This window comes from Schistocerca gregaria, chromosome 3 (assembly GCF_023897955.1).
Source record: "Schistocerca gregaria isolate iqSchGreg1 chromosome 3, iqSchGreg1.2, whole genome shotgun sequence".
NCBI lineage: Eukaryota > Metazoa > Arthropoda > Insecta > Orthoptera > Acrididae > Schistocerca > Schistocerca gregaria.
Window position 1 is genome coordinate 547,272,438 of NC_064922.1, and position 9,948 is coordinate 547,282,385.

Here is a 9,948-nt window from a genome sequence, read left to right on the forward strand (position 1 = left end):
GTCCAGATTTCATTGGTTAGGCATTTAACAAAATGTGTGCTGTTTTCTTTAGAAAAATTCTTTTATAAGTGTGGCAAGATGTTTTTTCACAGGCATTGGGGGAACGATAAGCACAAGAGCATTGTGATCAGATAAACCAAGGTCAGTGTTATTGACCTCCACTTCATTGGAATCTATGTTTGAGAATATATTATCCATGAGGGCCTGTGATGTGTGTGTTATTCGGGTAGGACCTGTTACATGAGGTAACATGTTAAAATTCTGTAAAATATTCAGAAATTTATGTTTAACCATATTCTTGCACATAAGATTTATGTTACATTCCCCACAAAGAAGCACAGTAGATTTTACATTGTACCCAATGTTTAACATAATTTTTAGTTTTGAAAAAATTTATCTGTATCTCCACATGATGACCTGTACACAATCATTACTATCATTTTCCTTTGCTTACCATACAACTCAATAGCAGCTGCTTCAAAATGCTTTTCTACACTTAACTTTTCAATATCACATCTCCTTTTGAATTTTGTCCCTGTTTTTGTATACATACAGACACTAATACTTTTGGCATTTTCTCTGCACTAAGAGCTAGCTAGTCTAAAAGGGTGTATAATTATGTTCTTTAATTCATATTCCCTACACCAATGCCCCGAAAGACACAAGCACTGAGTGCTAAACTCATCTACAGCAACTTCTAGTTCAAGGTATTTATTTCTTAGAGACTGAATATTTAGATTCATATTCAGTTTTCAGTTTATTCGCCATTGACCACTTACAGCGGAATAGGTCTGATAATTAAATATACAATTAACAATAACTTTACACTAAAGTTTTTACAATTTAATTCCTTTTCTTTTAGGAATGTTCTTATATACTAATGTCAATGATTATTTCAAAATATTCTGTTATCTTATAAAATGGGTGTTTGAGTAACCAGTCATAAACCTTACGTTTGAAAATATTACTGGTCAGTGACTGAGCAGATGCTGGAAGTTTCTTAAGGAGTTTTAAACTCATTATTTTGTGTGAGTTTGCAGACTTGAAAAGAATTTGATGGGAGCCTAGATTTAGTTACACTTACAGTCTGTTTTATAGAACTGGTCATGGAGAAGTTGGTTGTCTGCACATTTGTCCAAAGTTCTATACTGCAACTTTTCCTGTTCTGGGGTAGCAAAAATCCTGGTTCATTCTTGAAGGTCGTTTTGGTCTGAAGCTCATTTTTCCATTCTTCAGTGTGTCAGTTGTCACTATAGGCTGCACTGATCTTGTTTTTCCATTATTCTTGCAACTACTAGGAACAGTGGAGTGTTTCCCTGAATTATCGATCTATCTTTCGGACTTCTGTGTGCTTGTTCCAACAGGAGTGAGTTGTACTGCATTTGTATTACATTGGTTCTTGAAGCTGTTGAAGTACATAATTTGTTTTGGACTAGTCCTTTATGACTATTTGGCTGCAATTTCATTAAATAAAAGAAGTCCTTATAGCTCTAAAGTTATGCATTCCAGAACCCATGTTTACTAGAATTTTTTTTGCTTCAAATTATTGTTCCTGTCATATCCCTGGATACTGCTCATTCCTCCTGGGACACCATGTACATATAAAACTTACTTGGAGACTGCTGCAAATTTATTTTAATATTTACTATATATTCAAAGAATGTTCGAGCATTATGTTGACATATGTACATTCTGAAGTGTTATTGAGTCTGTGCATACAGTGCAAATCATTCCATAAATTGTGATTAATTTTAGAAATAAACTTACAACAGTCTTCAAAACAGTTACAGAAATGAATGGTAAGCTACACAACTGATAATTAGTCCATATCCATGAGCAAAATAATACAGAAATAATGTACTTTTTGGCTGCAGTCATACTAGTGAAGATCTGCGCCCTATCTTTGTTTGATGCTGCACATGTGATTTCGCATGGTGGACGTAGAATAAACAAGGATACAACTAACATGCTTACACCAGAGAAAATTTGTCTGCTTTTTGTCTAAAAGTATGGAATTTACTCCAGACAGCACTCCTTTAGTAATGATATACATTTTGAATCATATACAATGCATCTTCTTCTTCTTAAGTCATGACTGTGTTACACTCCTGTAAACTTCAGTAAGTGAAAATGAGATGACTGCAGTGCCATAGTTATCACACTTGTCATACTTGTGGAACTGCAGCAGAAGAAAGAAAGGTGGATTGCTCTGATAGAACAGCAGTGCCTTTATTTGTAAATTAGGCAACTCACAATATTTGTATTCGTTATTCAGTTTATTCTCCACTGACCAGCTACAGGGGAATAGGTTTGAACATTAAATAAACAGCTAAGAATGATACTTACAGTGAAGTTTTTACAATTAAATTCCAAATATCCATTTGTTATAAAAAACGCAATCAGAATAACAGGCAAACTTAAACCTAAGGACATGGCCGTCTCCTCTTTATCATTTACTTATTTGCTGTTTTCAAATGTGTTAGTAATAACTAAACATTATGCTATTTAAGTTTAAGTTTAAGTTAAATTGCCTGTTATTCTGATTACTTTTTTATAACAACAGAAATAATCAATTTTTGAAAATAAAATGTAATTGGATGATAAAAAATCTACCCACCAAGTGGTGGCAGTGGAACACACATTTGGGAGTCAGTGGCTTCTGCTTCTAGCAGAAGGGTTGAATGGAAAGGAAGAGGTATGGAGGGGAAGTAACTGGAGAGCTTAGGAAAAGGGGTAGAGTTCGAAAAAGTAACCCAGAATCCCATGACAGGGGAAACTTACCAGACAGAATGACAAGGAAAGATTGATAGTTGAACAATTGGTCTTTCCTTCCCCTCCCATAAAACTATTGTGCTACAAATGCTGCTTCTTTAAATTTTCTCAATAGCATTTCATAAAATGAATGTTGTCTTCATTCCAGGTATTCCCACTTGATTTCATGAAGCATCTTCATAACAACTGTGTGTTGATTGAACCTGCTGGTAATAACTGTAGTAGCATGACTCTGAATTGGTCAGATGTATTCCTTTAATCCAGTTTGGTGAAGATCCCAAACACTCAAGCAGTACACACTAGTGTTTAATATGTGATCTCCTAATATTCTCCCACAAAACTGAAGTCTATCATTTACCATCCCTATTACTGTCCTTACATGCTCATTCCATTTCATATCACTTCATAGTGTCACACCTTGACATTCCATCAATGTGACTGCCTCAACCAGCACACAACCAATGCTGTATTCAAATAGTACAGGACTAATTTTCCTAGTCATCAGCATTAATTGATATATTTCTACTTTTAGATCAAGCTGTCACTCATAACACCAATCATAAATCCTATCTAAGTCATCTTATACTCCTACAGTCACTCAGCAAGAATGCATTCCTGTAAATCAATGTGTATCAGTGAATAGCTACAAATTTCTGTTCATCCTTTTCATCAGATCATTCATCCTTTTCATCAGATCATTCATGTATACATAGAAAAAGGGCTATGTCATCTCACTTCCCTGGGGCACTCCTGATATATTTCTCTCTTTGATGAACACTCACTGTTGAGGAAAACATAGTGGGTTCTATTACCTAAGAAGTCCTCAAGTCACTCAAATATCTGAAAACTTAGTCTGTGGGCTTGGATCTTTATTTACAATCTGTGGAGGGACACCATGTCAAATGATTTCCAGGAATCTAGGAATACGGATTCTGCCTGTTACTTTGATCTGTGGTACACAGAATGTCATGTGAGAAAAGAGCAAGCCAAGTCTTACATATGCAATGAAAGACATAACAGTGTTACGTCATCACACTGTGGATGCTCATTTCAGAGTTACTGAGCTAATTGAGTAAAATAAAGATTAAGGTAAGGAATCAGGTGGAAAGATAGGTGTGAAATTATGAGATGTTTTAATTTTGGCTGAGCATAATAATCAGAATTGACAACAGCTGGCAGGGGCTGTGAGGATCCTGTGTGATGCAGGAGTGCATGGGCACACACACAAAAATGCAAGTCAGCAAGAAGGAAGTTCTGAGCGCAGTGTCAGGAAGTCTGGAAGAATGGATTTAAGAACATTAACAGGCCAAAAATAAAAATACTTTTGCAGTTTGCATGAACAGACACCCCCTCAGTTATGACCTGCTGGAACAGTCCAAGGCAGCATAGAATGAATAGGAAATACATATGGTGTACAACTTTGCTTCCGCCATTTGCCAATAGGTGGCAACAGCGGTAAGTAGCTGTCAAAAGAAACAGATCACAAATATCAGGCAATTACCGTGGACCTTGGTAAAAATAAGCTCATTCAAACATTAGTCAATTTGTGTCTACATCATAAAGTTGTTCTTGACTGAAAATGTTAGTTTATGAGCCTAATTCTCGTCATTTACGAGAGGTGTCACTGTTTTGTGTCAGTATGAAGAAAACAGTGGCTGAGTCTCATCAAATTCTCTCTAGTACGTGTGGTAAGGATGCTGTTAGTGAAAGAACATGTCATGAGTGGTTGCAATGCTTTAGAAACGGTGATTTTAACATCATAGACTGGCATTGTGGTGGAAGAGAGAATGCTTTCGAAGATGCAGAATTGGAGACATTGCTGAGTGTAGACTCACATCAAACTCAAGAAGAATTGGCATGATTCATTTAAAAATGTCTCAAAGCTATGGCCATGATTCAGAAAGAAAGAACTTGGGTCCCGTGTGAGCTGAAACCAAGAGACGTTGAACGGCATTTGTGTGTTTGTGAACAGTTGGTTCAGAGGCAAGGGATTTCTATATCACATTGTGACTGGGGATGAAAAATGTGTTCATTATGATAACCCTAAACACAAAAAATCATGGGAATATCCTGGCCATGCTTCCATGACGACGACCAAACTGAATATTCACGGCTCCAAGATCTTGCTCTGCATTTGGCGGGACCAGCTCAGTGTCATATACTACGAGGTGTTAAAACGAAGTGGAACAATCACAGGTGATCCTTATCAAATGCAATTAATGCATTTGAGCAGAGCATTAAAAGACAAACAGCCGCAATACAGTGAGAGGCTCAATAGAGTGATTTTTCAGCATGACAACGCTCAGCCCCATGTTGCAAAAGGGGTAAAAATATACTTGGAAACATTAAAATGGGAAGTCCTGCCCCACTCGCCATATTCTCCAGACATTGCTCCCTCTGAGTATCACTTGTTTAGATCAAAGGCACGTGGCCTGGCTGACCAACACTTTCGATCTCACGAAGAAGTCACAAATTGGATCGATTCATGGATCACTCCAAAAGATGAACAATTTTATCAATGCAGGGTATGTACACTGCCCAAAAGATGAGAGAAAGTAATGGCCAGCAATGGAAAATACTTTGAATGATACATGTGTAACCAATTTGTTTCATTAAAGCCTCAAATGTTGGGGAAAAGTGGTGGAAGCAAAGTTGTACACCTTGCAGTTCATCATAAAATTACATATTTTCAGAGTTAGGATGGAGGGGAAATTACAGGAGAAAGAAACCTGGCATTCTATGGATCGGAGCGTGAAATGTCAGATCCCTTAATCAGGCAGGTAGGTTAGAAAATTTAAAAAGGGAAATGGATAGGTTAATGTTAGATATAGTGGGAATCAGTGAAGTTCGGTGGCAGGAGGAACAAGAATTTTGGTCAGGTGAATACTGAATACAGGGTTATAAATACAAAATCAAATAGGGGTATTGCAGGAGTGGTTTAACAATCAATAAAAAAATGGGAGTGTGGGTAAGCTACTACAAACAGCATACTGAATGCATTATTGTAGCCAAGATAGACACGAAGCCCACACCTACTACAGTAGTACAAGTTTATATGCCAACTAGCTCTGCAGATGATGAAGAAATCGATGAAATGTATGATAAGATAAACGAAATTATTCAGATAGTGAAGGGAGATGAAAATTTAATAGTCATGGGTGACTGGAATTCGATAGTAGGAAAAGGGAGAGAAGGAAACGTAGTAGGTGAATATGGATTGGGGGTAAGAAATGAAAGAGGAAGCCGCCTGGTAGAATTTTGCACAGAGCATAATGTAATCATAGTTGACACTTGGTTCAAGAATCATAAAAGAAGGCTGCATACATGGAAGAATCCTGGAGATATTAGAAGGTGTCAGATAGATTATATAATGGTAAGACAGAGATTTAGGAACCAGGTTTGAAATTGTAAGACATTTCCAGGGGTAGATGTGGACTCTGACCACAATCAATTGGTTATGAACTGTGGATTAAAACTGAAGAAACTGCAAAAAGGTGGGAATTCAAGGAGATGTGATCTGGATAAACTTAAAGAACCAGAGGTTGTAGAGAGTTTCACGGAGAGCATTAAGAACAATTGTCATGAAGGAAATACAGTAGAAGAATAATTGGTAGCTTTGAGGGATTAAATAGTGAAGGGAGCAAAGGATCAAGTAGGTAAAAAGACAAGGGCTGGTAGAAATCCTCGAGTAACAGAAGAAATATTGAATTTAAATGATGGAAGGAGAAAATATAAAAATGCAGTAAATAAAGCAAGCAAAAGGAATACAAACGTCTCAAAAATGAGATTGACAGGAAGTGCAAACTGGCTAAGCAGGGATGGCTAGAGGACAAATGTAAAGATTTAGAGGCTTATCTCACTAGGGGTAAGACAGATACTACCTACAAGAAAATTAAAGAGAGCTTTAGAGAAAAGAGAAACACTAGTATGAATATCAAAAGCTCAGATGGAAACCCAGTTCTAAGCAAAGAAGGGAAAGAAGAAAGGTGGAAGGAGTATATGGAGGGTCTATACAAGAGTGATGTACTTTTGGACAATATTATGAAAATGTAAGAGGATATAGATGAAGATGAAAGTGGGGATATGATACTGCATGAAGAGTTGGAAAGAGCACTGAAAGACCTGAGTCGAAACAAGGCCCCAGGAGTAGACAACATTCCATTAGAACTACTGACTGCCTTGGGAGGGTCAGTCATGACAAAGCTCCACCATATGGTGAGCAAGATATATAAGGCAGATGAAATACTCTCAGAGTTCAAGAAGAATATAATAATTCCAATCCCAAAAAATGCAGGTGTTGACAGATGTGAAAAAATTCACAGTTGCAAAATACTAATGCGAATTCCTTACAGACAAATGGAAAAACTGGTAGAAGCTGACCTCAGGGAAGTTCAGTTTGGATTCTGTAGAAATATTGGAACACATGAGGCAATACTGTCCCCACAACTTATTTTAGAAGATAGATTGAGGAAAGGCAAACCTACATTTCTAGTGTTTGTAGACTTAGAGAAAGTTTTTGACAATGTTGACTGGAACACTCTCTTTCAAATTTTGAAAGTGGCAGGAGTGAAATACACAGAGCGAAAGGCTATTTACAATTTGTACAGAAACCATATGTCAGTTATAAGAGTCGAGGGACATGAAAGGGAAGCAGTGGTTGGGAAAGGAGTGAGACAAGGTTGTAGCCTCTCCCTGATGTTATTCAGTCTGTATATTGAACAAGCAGTAAAGGAAACAAAAGAAAAATGTGGAGTAGGTATCAAAATCCATGCAGAACAAATAAAAACTTTGAGGTTCGCCGATGAAATTGTAATTCTTTCAGAGACCACAAAGGACTTGGAAGAGCAGTTGAACAGAATGGACAGTGTCTTGAAAGGAGGATATAAGATGAACATCAACAAAAGCAAAACTAGGATAATGGAATTTAGTCAAATTGAGTCAGGTGATGCTGAAGGAATTATATTAGGAAAGGAGACACTTAAAGTAGTAAAAGAGTTTTGCTATTTGGAGAGCAAAAAAGCTGATGATGGTTGAAGTAGAGAGGATATAAAATGTAGTCTGGCAATGGCAAGGAAAGCATTTCTGAAGAAGAGAAATTTGTTAACATTGAGTATAGATTTAAGTGTCAGAAAGTCATTTCTGAAAGTATTTGTACAGAGTGTAACATGAAGGATAAATAGTTTGGACAAGAAGAGAATAGAGGCTTTTGAAATGTGGTGCTACAGAAGAATGCTGAAGGTTAGATGGGTAGATCACAGAACTAATGAGGAGTTTGTGGCACAACTTGACTAGTCGAAGGGATCACTTGGTAGGACATGTTCTGAGGAATCAAGGAATCACCAATTTAGTACTTGAGGGCAGTGTGCAGGGTAAAAATCGTAGAGGGGGACCAAGAGATTAATACACTAAGCAGATTCATAAGGATGTATGTTGCAGTAGGTACTGGGAGATGAAGAAACTTGCACAGGGTAGAGTAGCATGGAGAGCTGCATCATACCAGTCTCAGGACTGAAGACCAACAACAACAACATCATATTGAGATTGTACCAACTGGAGCAAAGGTGTTGGGTCATTCTAATATGAGAAGTATTAATATTCCTAAAGTGGACTGTCTGATGTCTGTAGCCTGAAAAGGTTGGCAGCAGCAGTGACAAGTCATTGTTAAGGGATTGCCAGCAAACCCAAAACTATCCTGGTATTGTAGTATTAAGTCCCACATGGCACAGAGAGCATGAATAAGATACCACTCAACACAGGAGTGACAGCTTAGAACTGTAAATTCATTTGTGAGTAATTGTTCTGTTTGGGGCAGTCATGTTGATGAGAAGTAGTTGTGGTCATATAAGTTCTGTGAATCCTGATAAATGCACTTGTAACTTTGTGTAATTGGTATAACAAATGTATAGCTTCCAAATTGGAGGACACTGGGCCTCAAAAATATATTTAGATTTTACCAGATTTGTTTGGTCTTCACTTGCTGGTTTCCCATGAGTGCTGTTCTATTAGAGCAATTTGTCATCAGGGTTCATGTGGTGGAGCACAATTTATGAACAACTGTGCTATACATATGGGTAGGTAGGGTATAGTTTATGCAGATGGACATTAAAAACACAGTACCAACAGTTAGGTCTGTTAAGCTGATCATGTACCACTATTAGGCTACCACTTCCTGATTCAGACAATTTGTTTTATAGTCAGGTGTTGTTTAGGTTTTGTACGTTTCATTCACTCTATGTAAAGTGAAGTATTTTGTTCCAATTAGCACCAAAAGGGGCTAAATAAAACTAAATTCTAACATGATACAACTTAAGAGTGTTCCAGATGCTTTCTACACTAAATCTGTGCTGTTTTGTGAATAGAAACTTTTCTATCTCAAGGCAATTTATTATATTTGAACAAATCAGTGTTGGCGATATTGGTCTGTAACATTCCAAGTCCATTCCTTTACTCCTTCTATACAGGAGTAGAAGAATCTGACACCGCACTGAACGACCTATGTCAAAACAAGGTCCCTGGAGTAGACAACATTCCATCAGAGCTACTGATACCCTTACCATGCCACCTGGAATGCAAGGTGTATGACACAAGTGAAACATTCACAGACTTTAAGAAGAGCCTAATAATTCCTATTCCAAAGAAACCATGAGTTGACAGGTAAGAATATCACCAAACTTTTATTTTAATAAGACATTGTTGCAAAACACTAACATCAATTAATTACAGAAGAATGGAAAAACTGACAGAAGCCAATCCCAACAAAAATCAGTTTGAGTTCTGCAGAAATGTTGGAACCTGCAAACCAATACTAACCCTAAGACTCACCTTAGAAGACAGTTTAAGGAAAGGCAAACCTATGTTTACAGCATCTGTAAACTTATAGAAAGCTTTTGACACTGTTGACTGGAATACACTCTTTGAAATTCTGAAGGTAGCAGGGATAAAATACGGGAAGCAAAAGGCTATTTACATTCTGTACAGAAACCAGATGGCTATTATAAGAACCAAATGGCATGAAAGGGAAGCAGTGGTTAAGAAGTGAGGAGACAGAATTGTAGACTGTCCCTGATGTTACTGAATCTGTACACTGAGCATGCAGAAAAGGAAAACAAATGGTAAAGGAATTAAAGTTCAGTGAGAAGTAATAAAAAAACTGTGGTTTGCTGATGACATTGTAAT